Consider the following 14,101-nt stretch of genomic DNA (forward strand, 5'->3'; position numbering starts at 1 on the left):
TGTTGAGTGTTGACCCATGGGGCCAACGACGTCGTATTTACGTCACTCGGGGGGAATGACGGTTGCGTCCTCGGGATGAATTGAAGCGGCTTTCAGATGCGAAGGGTGTTCTGGTCATTAAATAAGTATAAATTAAATATTATTATTATTATTTTTCAGGCGATAATATACTTGGCTTGTATGAAGAGTTCCATATCTGTTGGGTTTTTGTGTAGTAAAGTGATTGTGACAGGGTGTTCATGTGTATGTATTACATAACTAAATTATATGTTCAGAGATATTCACTATTTCACTACAAAGCGATGTTTTGCAAGAGATATTACATAACTATTACACTTTCGGTAAAATCAGATAATAATCATATGTCTGAATTCCAAAAAATTTGTGGTGAATGAAAAAGTTTGAAAACACTGTTCAAATAAAGAATAATTAAGGTCATAAAAATGCATATGAAAAACAAGTCGAAAATCTTCACACGTCTCTTGATTTTGTAAGTTTTTTTAATATATGTTACATTTTGTCGGCTAAGTGGTATATTGTTCAGAGGCGGAGGATCATTAGGGACGGGAGAGGCTATGCCCCCCCCCCTTGATTTTTTTTCTTAGAACTAGTTATAGCCCAACAAATTTTACCCAAATCAAGCCCAAAAAATAAATTGTTTGGGCTGCCCCAGCTCTCCGAACCAAAGTCATCGACACTTCTAACCCTCGCTCAGTCGCTCCATCATTCGTTGTTCGCTGCACTACGCATCCACCTCAGCACCTCCCAATCGGCTATCTTCAATCAACGCTGACAGCTCCACCTCTCGCCCCTGCACTAGAATCGATCAGATATGTTCAGTGTTCTTCCAATTTCTCTCTTCTCTCTTCTGCATCGGACCATCATCCCCATTACCTCAGCCCCTTTGATTAAGTTTAACTGATTGATAATGAATGTCTGATTATGCTTGTTATATTCAGTTATTTGCTTTAAATAACTGATACGTTTGTTCTTGGACTAACATTGTTAGTTAAATTGTTGGTTCAATTTTAACCCATTTGCATGAAAATCCTAATTAAGCAGGATGCAATATTTTAAACCTGTATGCAAAAACTTTAAATATAGTATGAGCAACTAGAAAGAGAAAAAAAAAGAAAAAAAATAGACAATAGAGAAGAAATTATAGCTAGAAAGAGAAAAGAAAAGAAAGAATAGACAACAGAAAAGAAAGTGTAATTGCGAGTGTGAGAGGAGATTGACAGAAAAAGGAAAGCAAGTATGATTTAGGAATGGAGGTTTCAGAAGAAGAAAAAAATGGTTACAACATACTCTTGGCTTCATATTGATAGGTCTCATTATTCCTTTTTTTGACAAAATACTCTCCTATTTTCTTTCATTCCCAATAAACAAATTGATAAAGTTTTTGAGTTGGCAAAAATGTTATTATTCTGATAAAAATAAAAGAATTAAAAAATGGAACTATGGAAGTTTAGATGGTTTTCTCGTTTGTTGGTTTAAATAGAAAGATAAATTATTGAAAACAATGATTGGAAGTTTGTAATTCTTCTTCTTGGTATTTTTGTTGTTTGTTTGCTGGAAAAAAATATTATACTTTCGCCCCCCCCCCCCCCCAAATTAATTGTTCAAGCTCCGCCCCTAATATTGTTCCTCATTCACTATGAAAAAAAAGTTTTTAGCGTTTGGAGGAAAAGTCATTTCCGAAAATCGAGAGATATCGTGGATCTGTTTGAAGGATCATGTGATCACTTTCCGAATATGATATATGTTTGGATATCACAAAATCAAGATTACAAGGATAATCATTCAAAGAACATTTTATAATCATGACTCTGATATGAAAATCAGGATTCGAATTATTCTGATTACCAAAGATAAGATCCACTCAACACCAAATGTTGCTTTTATCCCATAAATAAATTGATGACGGTTTCTAGGAAATTATCAGGAAATATAATCCAATAAGGGGATGCCCTAGGACCCCGCAACAGGCTCCCTTGACCCCCACCATTTAGTCGAACCGAGATCAACTTGTTTTACACAAACGTGCACTCCGTATCTCTCCTAACTTGTATATAGAATCAAAAATCAAACTTCATTGGTAATATGTAGATTCTATTATACTAAAATGACTTGTGACACCATATCACCAGCAATAGTTTCAAACAATTTATTGTAACAACCCGATATTTCAAGTCAATGTAATGAGCTAACGTCAAGTATTGTAACCTATATTGAGATGATAATAGAAATAGCGACAACATGAAATGTTCAAAAATCTCAATGTGAATGTAGTAAGTTGTAGATATCGTAAAAAGGTTTTCAAAAATATAAAGAACACTAAAATCTGAGTTATAACGAAGAAGTTATGACCAATCGAAGATCCGCAACAAAACCTGTAAAACACTGTCAAGCATAAAACGCGAAAATTCAATAAAATACTTTTTAGCCTTAGGTATCTAAATGAAAGTCGTAGATATCATTAAACCGTGAACATACATAAAAAGAACGTCTAAATCTGACTTCGTATGAGGAAATTATGATTTTTCTAAATTTCGGATACAACAGTAGACAGCTAAAAACTCGAAATAGAGATCGAGAGACTTTTAGCCGACACAACCTAAACAAGATTCGAAGACCTCAACAATAGTAACACAACGGTAAAAAGGCAGACGAAATCGGACGTCGGATGAAGAAGTTATGGATTTTTAACAGACTTTTCCAGTCCCGGCCTGTTAAAAATATAATATTAAAAATAAAGTCAAAACTAGCCGACGGAGTCTAAACAAGAGTTGTAGAGAATAATCTCACCTACGCGTGGATATAAAGAACGTCAAAATCGGAGCTCGTATGCGAGAGATATGAATTTCCGAAGTTCGGGACACGAAACCCCACACTGTCAGAAACTCACGACGTGAGCTAGTGACTGATGGGTGCCAGGGTCGGGCTATCATACGTCGAGTCTACGTAAGAGGATAAGATCTAACTGACGACGTAAGCCACTCCATGCTCACGACGTGAGCTCCAAAAATGCACCCTATATAAAGGATGTGAGGGCTCCGGAGTTTGGTTGCTAATTCACTACTTTCTCTCCCAAATTTCGTACTTCTAGCCTCTCGAGACTACCCCGACGCCCCAGTTTCATATCCAAGCTCTGAAGGAAGTTCGAAGCCCCGAGATTTCTGAGAAATCGACTTCTTTCCGGTCGAAGTGCTGCCCGAGCAAAGTATCGTTTTCATCAAAATCGTCACTTCTACCAAGTGAGTTCATACCCCTATCACCACACTTTTAAATGCTTTTAAACACTTTCAAGGGGGGGGGGGGAATACAAGTAAACACACGGTTAAACTCTTGCGAAAAACATCAATCTTTTGCTATACTTTTCATACTGTTGTTATAACTATCATATGAGTTGTTAACATGCAAAACATCACACATCACAACTTTACCCTTATGGGATACAATATATTTTATAAATAGAAATATGTTTTATTTATATGTTTGCATACTACATCATACCAAGGGTAACCTTTTCAACTATAACATTATGTTTGTACACGAAAATACAACTCATTATTATGCCTTTGTCAACACTGTAGAAAGGGTAATCATTTCAGAAATCACTCATATACATTTTAAGAATACGTGACTTAATTGAGAATCCGTGAGACATTCGTCTTCACTATACCTATCAAGGTACCACTAGAAAGCTCTGTTTTATAACCAGAGTCTCCCGTCCGGAGAACGTGATAAGTGTGTATAGATCTATACGGGACTGATGATCCCGCGCCCTGACTGTTAGCTACAGTCCGCGTGGTGACAAATATCATAACGTTTCGACGTCTGAAGAACGTCGCTACAGGCAAATCCATCATAGTACGGTTATGAAAACTCACAGGATAGACAATTATTATGGTATTATGTTTTACGGGAGAAGTAACATTACAGTTACTTTACGTAAAAATACAAGCTTCCTATAGTTTTGTTCACTAATAAAACTATACATTTTCAGTATAAGTATGTCGTATTTACTTACAAATTACAGTCTTGGAGATTTAAGACTACTCCTCACTTTTAGAAAAATATAGGATTTTCCTGGTTCAATACATTCCTTTCATACAAACAACGATTCATAACTCATTTTATAAAAAAATATCGGATTTTCTGGAAAATAAACATGAACTTTCGAATGGCATGCATTTTTCAAATAACTACTTATGAACTCACCAACTTAATTGTTGAAACTTTTTCTTTGAAATAACTTGTATTCTCAGGGAATCACTAAACATCAGGTTAGCAACTACTTTTGGGGACTAATGCTCTGGCGTTAGTATCATCTTTTGGAGCATCATATTGTATTTGACTTTTGAAACATGTAATACAGCAATCATGTAAACTTTTCAAATATATATTATGGTGGTGTGTACTTTCTTTACTATTCAATTGTTATGATACTGTACATGACGTCCTCCGCCCCCGAATGTTTCCGCCGTTCAGGTTTGGGGGTGTGACAGATTGGTATCAGAGCATTGTTTATAGTGAACTAAGTATATCAAAACCATTTATTTTTGATATACAACTATAAACACAACTGGGCAAAAACACACTGATTTAGAGACATACTTTTAAAAATATAGTTTTATTAAAAGTATACATGCATACATTACATAACAATAACCGTATCATAAGGAAAACAATATAGAAGTATTATAGATGAGTCCTGCAAATGTATATATAGAAAGGGGAAAAATTGAATCCGTTATTGGGGGTTTAATTTAAACCTAATTTATATCCAACGAACATAATTTGGTGTCTGTTGAGTGTTGACCCATGGGCCAACGACATCGTATTTACGTCACTCGGGGGGAATGACGGTTGCGTCCTCGGGATGAATTGAAGCGGCTTTCAGATGCGAAGGGTGTTCTGGTCATTAAATAAGTATAAATTAAATATTATTATTTTTCAGGCGATAATATACTTGGCTTGTATGAAGAGTTGCGATATCTGTTGGGTTTTTGTGTAGTAAAGTGATTGTGACAGGGTGTTCATGTGTATGTATTACATAACTAAATTATATGTCCAGAGATATTCACTATTTCACTACAATGCGATGTTTTGCAAGAGATATTACATAACTATTACACTTTCGGTAAAATCAGATAATAATCATCTGTCTGAATTCCAAAAAAATTCTGGTGAAGAAAAAGTTTGAAAACACTGTTCAAATAAAGAATAATTAAGGTCATAAAAATGCATATGAAAAACAAGTCGAAAATCTTCACATGTCTGTTTATTTTGTAAGTTTTTTTAATATATGTTACATTTTGTCCGCTAAGTGTATATTGTTCCTCATTTACTATGAAAAAAAATAGTTTTTAGCGTTTGGAGGAAAAGTCATTTTCGAAATCGAGAGATATTGTGGATCTGTTTGAAGGATCGTGTGATCACTTTCCGAATATGAAATATGTCTGGATATCACAAAATCAAGATTATGAGGATAATCATTCAAAGAACAATTTATAATCATGAAAAAAATATGAAATTACGGATTAAAGACTTATAGAATTCAAATTATTCTGATTACCAAAGAGAAGATTCAGTCAACATCAAATGTTGATTTTATCCCATAAATAAATTGATGACAGTTTCTAGGAAATTATCAGGAAATATAATCCAATAAGGGGATGCCCCAGGACCCCACAACAGGCTCCTTTGACCCCCATCATTTGGTCGAACCGAGATCAAACTTGTTTTATACAAACGTGCGCTTCGCATCTCCTAACTTGTAGATAAAATCAAAAATCAAACTTCATTGGTAATATGTAGATTCTATTATACTAAAATGACTTGTGACACTATATCACCAACAATAGTTTCAAACAATTTATGGTGAAAAACAAGTTCAAAATCGTATTCCAAAGAAAATGTTCATAAAATATTGTTCAAGCTTAAATCTTTAATAGTTCTTTGCGGTTCTCGCATAAGGCATGCTTCCCGAGATAAAAACAAAGTTGACTGATGTAGCTCGAACTGACTTTGATTGCTTGAGAGATTTTGTTTTAATTAACTTAGACCAATATTTATATAAAAAACTTACAAACACAAGTAAAGTAGTTAGATCATAATATGAATTCAGGTTGCGTTTGTTATCATAATATAAGTACGAAAGTATGGAATAAGCACCTGCTCCAACAGTATTCCCTTTTTGATGATGACAAACGATGGCATTTGAATGGAAAGAATTAAGTTGACCCCCCCCCCCCTTAAGATAAGTTCCCCTCAAATGAGAGGTCATGGGTTCAAGTCTTACTAGGAGACCTAGGTGGTGTTTAGATTTAGGGCGTGTTTGTCACGGAGCTTTTGGAAGCTTTTAGCTTTTTGACAAAACGCTTTAGTTTAAACAAAAAGCTTCGTTTGGTAATACGAGCGTTTAACTTTTAGTTTAAACAAAACGCTCCAAATCTAAAAGCTACTTCATGTAGCGTTTAACAAAACGCTACTGAGCTTTTGAAATCAATTTCCATAATTACCCTTAAAAATATATTATATATTTATTTATTTTTAATCAATTGTCCTTTTATGTAATTTTATATATTTCAAAAGCTTCCAGCTACTTTTGCCAAACACTCCTATAACAAATAAAAGTTACAGTTTCCTGCTACCAGCTACACGCTATTCGCTAACCGCTACCAACTTCCCGCTACCCACTTCCAGCTAACAACTATTTTTGCCAAACACGCCCTAAGATTAGGGGTATGATAGCTTGCCGTTTCAAAAAAAATATATGAAATTGGAAAATATATATTTGTATCTTGTGAGTGGTAACACTCTTAGCACGTTGCCACATAGAATTTTTTTTCCGGTACTAGTATAGTATAGTCACATGTAATAAAGACAACCTTATTCAACAAAAGACATTATTTGAACCATAACTAATTGCTCTTAAACTTGAATCCGAGAAATTTGTCATCCATTGTCGCGGACCTCCAAATTCCCCCTTTAAGTTATATGCATACGAAGGCCATCATGCATCAATCCCACAGACATTTGAAACACCCATTTTGATCATCCTTTGAGTTCTCTCTAGAACCAATAGGCTCGAAAATGTGGAATAACTATTGCCCACAAACACATCCGCCCTCGAACAAACTTCATAGTCTATAGCTGACTGAATCAAATATGGATACTTCTCATAAATCCCAACTACCCCTAATCGCTTCTTGTCATCCGGATGCATACCTTCTTTCCAACCAATCAAAATCAGATCGTCCTCGAGCAATTCATTCGCCACAGCAAGGTAAAGAATTGCCGATGGCTTTAGGGTTCGAAGATTTGCTACTCGAGTCATGATTTCCTCTCTACTACTACAAATGTCCGATACGTTTGATCTTTGTTCTAGTTTTTTACAATGTATCATCCAATCTTTTTCAATCCTCATATGGATTGCTACATACGGTGTTTGATCCAAAGAAACACCGTTTTTATCACCTCCAAATTGTTTAATCTTTGACACAACTTCATCCGCTTCTTTTGAGATATCGTCTACTAAAACTAAGCATTCAAACACCTTGGCATAATCGCTAACGGGCCAATGATCCCGCCATAAAAATGGGTTTTTTCCGAGTATTCGAATTGTTTCATAAACATCATAATCTTGCTTGCTAAACTCTTTTAATTGATCAAGATCTCTTTCAAGTGTCCATTTCCTACCACTCCCCTTATGAAGATTAATTATGCTACATTGATTCGTTAGATCGGAATATCCACTTAATTGGACAAACCCATTACAAAGAGAATTAAATTTCTCGAACTGGAAGATCTTATGGAATGAAATAGGTTGTAGTTGATCGATTTCTTTGTAGAATAAAGATGCACTTAGGCTAGGCATTAGAAGGGATCTATTTAGGGTTCTTGCGGTTAAACAAGCTCTTGCAAAAGCAATCTTTTGATTGTTAAACCCCCAAACAATTTGAGGTACTTCTAAGAACTTCAATTTTACATTCCTGGCATCCGATTTCAACAACCCGAATTCATAGTTCTTAGAAACAAGTGAAAAGGAGTTGGGGAGTAGAAGAGTTCTGATGATCAAAGCCATTAGAAGCAATAACAAACATTTGGAAACCAATGAACTTATGTGGAACCTAAAGATCGATAAGTCCATTTGTGATTCCAAAAGATTAAATTCCCGTTTGAATTGATTTCAATTCCACTTCATAACAGTGGAAAAGAACAGGTCTTCTCTCGAAATAAGAAATGAACTCAAATGAATTCGATAATATAGAAATACAACCACAATTTAGAATTGGTTTGCATAAGCAAAGGAGACAAATAGACAATCTCTCACCTGATAACAACTAGAGCCTTGAAATTTTGAGCGAACTTGAACTGGGGTGAATCTGATTGAAGAAGTTAGATCAATCTAATCGTATTTTTGACAATCATATAAACAAACACATGCAGAGATTGTTTATATGACTAAAAAAAATAAAATTCCTCGATCCGATATGGATAGAAATGATAGGAATTCAATTAAATTTTGATGAGACATTATAGGATCGACAAAAAGATGTGAAGGATCATGGGAATTATGAGAAGACAAAAGGGGAAAACAGAGAAATCTCATGATAGGGGAGAAGGGACAAGAACAAAAAGGGAAATGATGATGATGATTGCAATTCCTGCATGGAGAAAAGAACGAAAAAACGAAGGGATGAAGACAACGAAGAACAAAAACCCATCAGAATCTTGACAACCTGTTTTTCTTCTTCAGATTTCTCGATTTTGTTTATACATGCTACCATAAAGTAAAACAATTTGAGTGTATCATCGAGAAAAATATATGAAGTGGTAATATTGAAAGAAATTAACAAATGAAAGTTGGTGTTGACAAATATTAGGAGTGCTAACCAAGAATATGGGTGAATTATTAATTAAAAACTATATATTACAGAAGAAAAAAGAAGTTATATTATCATTCTGTAGATGAGTATTTTTTTATTCATATTTTAATGGAATAAAAATATTTTATTACAATCATAAATTATTTTTAATTATGTATACATCGATAATATCATAATAGTAATATTCTTAAAATAGTTTTTAATTTTGGTTTACATATTTTACTTCTTGCTTTCCATAAATAATTTATAAGAAAGTATTAATTCTACTAATTTTCTTTTGAATGTCAAGTTTCTATCCATTTATCTACTCAAGCTACAACCCATCCCACACCTCCACTCCTACAAACTACCCTTATACCTCCACTGGTCCAACCAGTGGCGGATCTAGAAATTTCTTATAGGGTATGCAGTGTTTACACTCGATAGAGTGGAGGATCCAAAAAATAATTCAAGGATTTCATAATAATAATATTACATAATAATTTAAAGTTATTAAAATCAATAGAATATGACAACTTGTATTTTTATATATGATTATTTATTTCTCTAATGAAATTAACAACTTTAAAAATGAACACATCAAGGTTTTGTGTTAAAAAATTTATAAATAACTTATATTCTAACCAAAGTTAACAACCCTAAAAATGATAGCATCAAGGTTTTGTATTTTAAAAATTATAAATAACTTAGTATTCCCGACATAGCAACATTTTTTCTGATAAAGTTGATAAGTAACAAGGATTGTTAGGATTTTTGATTGTTTGAGATTTGGATTATTATTTGTTAAGTTATGGGTAATGATAGATTTTTTTAAAGTTTCAAAAATCATCCTTATTTATTTAGTGAAAGTTTTAAACCAAAGATTTGTTTCCTTTTCTTTAATAATAATTCTCCTTTTGCTTGCTTACACGAGTTGTTGTCGGTAATATGTGGATTAGAGGGCATGCAAAGTTTGGACCAAAGGTATGCCAACAATAATATTTAATACACAATAACTTTTTATTTGGAATAAATGACTTTTATAGAAGAAAATTGAGGGTATGCAATTGCATACCCTTGTCGTGCTATAGATCCGCCCATGGGTCCAACCTACCCAACGCTCCTCGACCCCTATCGATGTCAAAAATAAGGTAAATCCATTATTGTTTCTTTCATTTTTAACAATTTATATGTAATTAATGACATATTCATTTAAATTATTTCATCTTTATATTATGACATCCAGATCGATTAATTGTGTAAAATTTTCAAATTTTCTTTTTCTCATTTTTTCGGATAAATATCATTTCAAATTGTTTAATGAATGATCTGACATTTTAAACATAATCATTTTAGTATAATGAAATTTAGAAGATTATCAATGGAGTTTAAGCTTTGATTTTATACAACTTGGAAGGTACAAAGTGCATACAACATACTTGTTTAAGACAAGTTTGTTCTTGGTACAACCAAAATGGCGAGGGTGAAGGGTTGCGCCCCCTTGCGGAGTCCTAGGTGCACCACCCTAGCGGGGTTGAAGGGGCTACCTTTGATGGGTGCAAGACAGTTCCCCAACAAGAAATTGGATCTTATTAAGAGGAAGTGCTATGAAAAATATGAATTCTGAAGTGTTTTAACATGGTAGAAGAGAACTCACGTTCTATTGAGGCTGTTTGATTTTAACAATGTGAATTGATGATAACTTCCTATAAACTATCATACTTGTACAAATTCTGGACGTGACGAATATTTATACTCATTAACTATACATTGGTCATATCTACGAATTCAAATTCTTTATATAATCATTCATTTTTCATGACTTTTTTTGTGTCTGGATTTGAAGACGTTTTTTGTAGGATTATCACCGTAATTTAAATTTCCTTGAAACAATGAAACCGGCACACTAGAGGTGAAATATCAAATTCAAAAAATGATCTATATGATACTACAAAAAATTCAAGATCCAGTGATTACAAAAAACACCGCGTTTGCCATATACACCAATATACCATTTCTTTTATCTTAAAAAAATATATTAAAAACATGTGTAAAAATAATAGATTCTAACCTCTCATCATTTTCGTTGATACATGATATATCGTGACCTTATGTTTTTTACTGTATTCCAATCAACCCTTCTAAAAATTATTAAGCGTATGTATATTGTTAATTTGTTATTAGATGCAAAATATATAACCATGTTACTCTATTCCAATCAACCATTCTAAAAATTATTAAACGTAAGTATTATTATTAGATGCAAAATATTTAACTATGTTAAGATGTAAGTAAAAAAGAGCAAAAATCTAGTAAAAGGGAAACAAAGTGAAAAATATATGGCTAGAGATAAGGGGTCACATGGATTTTGTTGGTGGAGGAAAGCCATGCAATCCCCACTCTAAATTGTCTATTTCTACACTCATGTCACTATCTAATCTTAAAACTTTTTACTTTGAAAAATATTTATTTGAGTCGGACTATTACTAAATTTTATTAAACTAAAATAGATAAACAATTTTTTTTTTTAAATTATTCATCTATAAATACAAAGGTAATTTTAACTTCGAACTTGATTTTAGAATCTTACGATTTCAAGTTCATGCAAGCAAAAACAAATCTTAGTCACGTTAAGATCTATCTGCAACAAGATCTATATTTAGATTTTAGGATCCCGACTAGGATCTTAACACGATTCAATCTCACCTCTTTATTACTTATTATATAGTCGGGTCTCAAAAACATCCATTCAACTTGAAATCGAGCATCACATGTCGCAAGAAGTCATCACTATTTCATTCATTCATCTTGAACTAGGTAGATCATCGTGAGACTCATGTTATTCCCTTTGAGATCTTAGCCAAGAGATATGCATAAGCACCGTGATCTTATTTCTTTTTCTGCTTAAGATGTTTTCTTCCTAATTTTGTGAGTCTATAAAACACAAGAATTAATTGTTTATGTATACAAAGTTAAAGTTGATTCCACAATTGATGTTGTCGTCAACTTCAATTTATAATGAGTACTACACAAAAAATGATATTGGGAGCAAATTTGGAGGCTACTGTAGGATCTCCCGATCATATATGATCTTAAGATCACGATTTTATAAAAACTAGTTGATAACCTAGTTGGAAAATATAAAATGATATATAAGGACATATGTTTATTATAATTAAAAAATATATTTTTGGGAGAATTTAAAAAAAAAGTTCTATAAGCTAGTTGAAAAACTATTTTTGGTAGCTTTTAAAAAACTAATTTATAAACTATTTTTTGACATATCAAACATAACAACCTAAATATGTTTGAAAAATAAACTGCATACCTCTGTTTCTAAAGGATTAAACACTGATATTTTTTTTGTTTTAATAAAAATATATAATATTTATATGATTAACATTCTAAAATTTCTAAAATTTTATGACATAATTAGAACAGTGACAATATAATGATGCGTGTAAATAAGATTGCTTTGGGTTTTCTGTGATTACAGCGGAAACAAGAATTAATAGACAAACTAGACCTATAGATTGAATATTGGTGAAGACAAACCAAGACCTATTGGTTTGAATTCTGTCAAAAAATCAAGAAAACCTCCTTCAATTGACAAAGTTTGAGTGCAACAACAACTCGATGAAAAAAAGTTCTTGGATGAAATTCTGGAAATAACTGATTACAAAGACAGTTAAAATATAGTCTGACACAAACAATGGTTACAAAGAAAATAGACTACCCACTAACAGTAACCGACTACTAGAAGAAACCGCCTCTAGAGGCTTATGGAAGCTAAAAAAATTGTGAGAAATGCACACCCAGTAAATGGAAACTCTCGTCCTTAACCCACGTAAGTTATCATGCAAACCCCACGTGCTATCAATCCCAACAAATAGCTTTCGTACCCAATAGTAAGTGTGCTTCGTTCGTTATCGGATACATAAGAGTTTGATGTCTGACAAGGCTGTTCGCATCCGACAGTATTCCGAGAATCGCATCGCAATACATTCCGAAATTCGCATCGCCACACCTTCCAAGATTCGCAACCAACCGGACCGATCCCTTGCGACTGCGACGAATTGCGAGCATTCACATCCAGTCACAACCGTTCAACAATGCCTCCAATTCGTTGCGATTGTTCGCATCCAGTCGGAACCAAATACACCCGGATTGGAATTTGACGCTTCACCTTTTAGAATTGTATCATCCTCTCCCCCTTTGAAAGTAATTGACCTCAATTCAGTAAAACCATCATCGTCAAGATAGGGTGAAAGGTCTACAACGTTGAACGTAGCATGAACACCATATTCTCCGGGAAGTTCAACCTTATAAGCATCATCATTCACATGTTCCACCACTTTGTAAGGACCTTCAAATCTTGGCATCAACTTGTTTTTGCGTTTGCTTGGGAATCATTCCTTTCTCAAATGCACCTACACCAAATCACCTTCAGCAAACAATCGAGGCTTCTTGTTTTTGTTGGACTTCTGTTTGTAAGTTTCACTAACAGCTTCGATGTGATCACGAACTTGTTGGTGCAACTTTATCATAGACTACAATTTTGCTTCAGCATCCTTGTGCATTGACTCTTCCTTTGGCAATGGGATTAAGTCTACTGGCATGTATGGATTAACACCATAAACAACTTCAAATGGAGAATGAACAGTAGCGAAATTAGGATAACGATTATGTGCAAATTCAGCATGTGCAAGATTAACATCCTAATCCTTTTGTATTTTGCTCACCGACCCTCGTAACAGTGTACCTAAGGTCCTGTTGGTAACCTCAGTTTGGCCATCGGTTTGTGGGTGATGCGATGTGCTAAACAATAATTTTGTCCCCACCTTCCTCTAAAGTGTGTTCCAGAAGTAACTTAAAAACTTATAGTCCTGATTTGAAACGATGGTTTTTGGGATCCCATGCAATCATATAATCTCCTTGAAGTACAAGTCAGCAACATTGCTAGCATCATCGGTCTTGTGGCAAGCAATAAAATGAGCCATTTTGGAAAACGTGTCCACCACCACCATGATAACATCGTTACCTCTTTGAGTGCGTGGCAAGGCAACAACGAAAAACATGTAAACATCTTCCCAAGGACGAATAGGTACTGGAAATGGTGAGTACAACCCGAGCTTGAATGATATTTTTGCCATCTCACACGTCATTGTTGGGTTTTGAGCATTCTAACACTTCCTAAGTGTACATGCAACCCTATTAAACCTTGG

At 33.8% G+C, this 14,101-nt stretch overlaps 1 pseudogene; it reads right to left on the reverse strand.

Moving 5' to 3' along the window:
* Positions 1-6,782: 6,782 nt before the first annotated feature.
* Positions 6,783-8,783, reverse strand: LOC145120752 (O-fucosyltransferase 23 pseudogene; annotated as a pseudogene).
* Positions 8,784-14,101: the final 5,318 nt, after the last annotated feature.

Source organism: Lactuca virosa, chromosome 6 (genome assembly GCF_052849685.1).
Source record: "Lactuca virosa cultivar CGN04683 chromosome 6, Lactuca_virosa_CGN04683_v6, whole genome shotgun sequence".
Taxonomy (NCBI): Eukaryota; Viridiplantae; Streptophyta; class Magnoliopsida; order Asterales; family Asteraceae; genus Lactuca; species Lactuca virosa.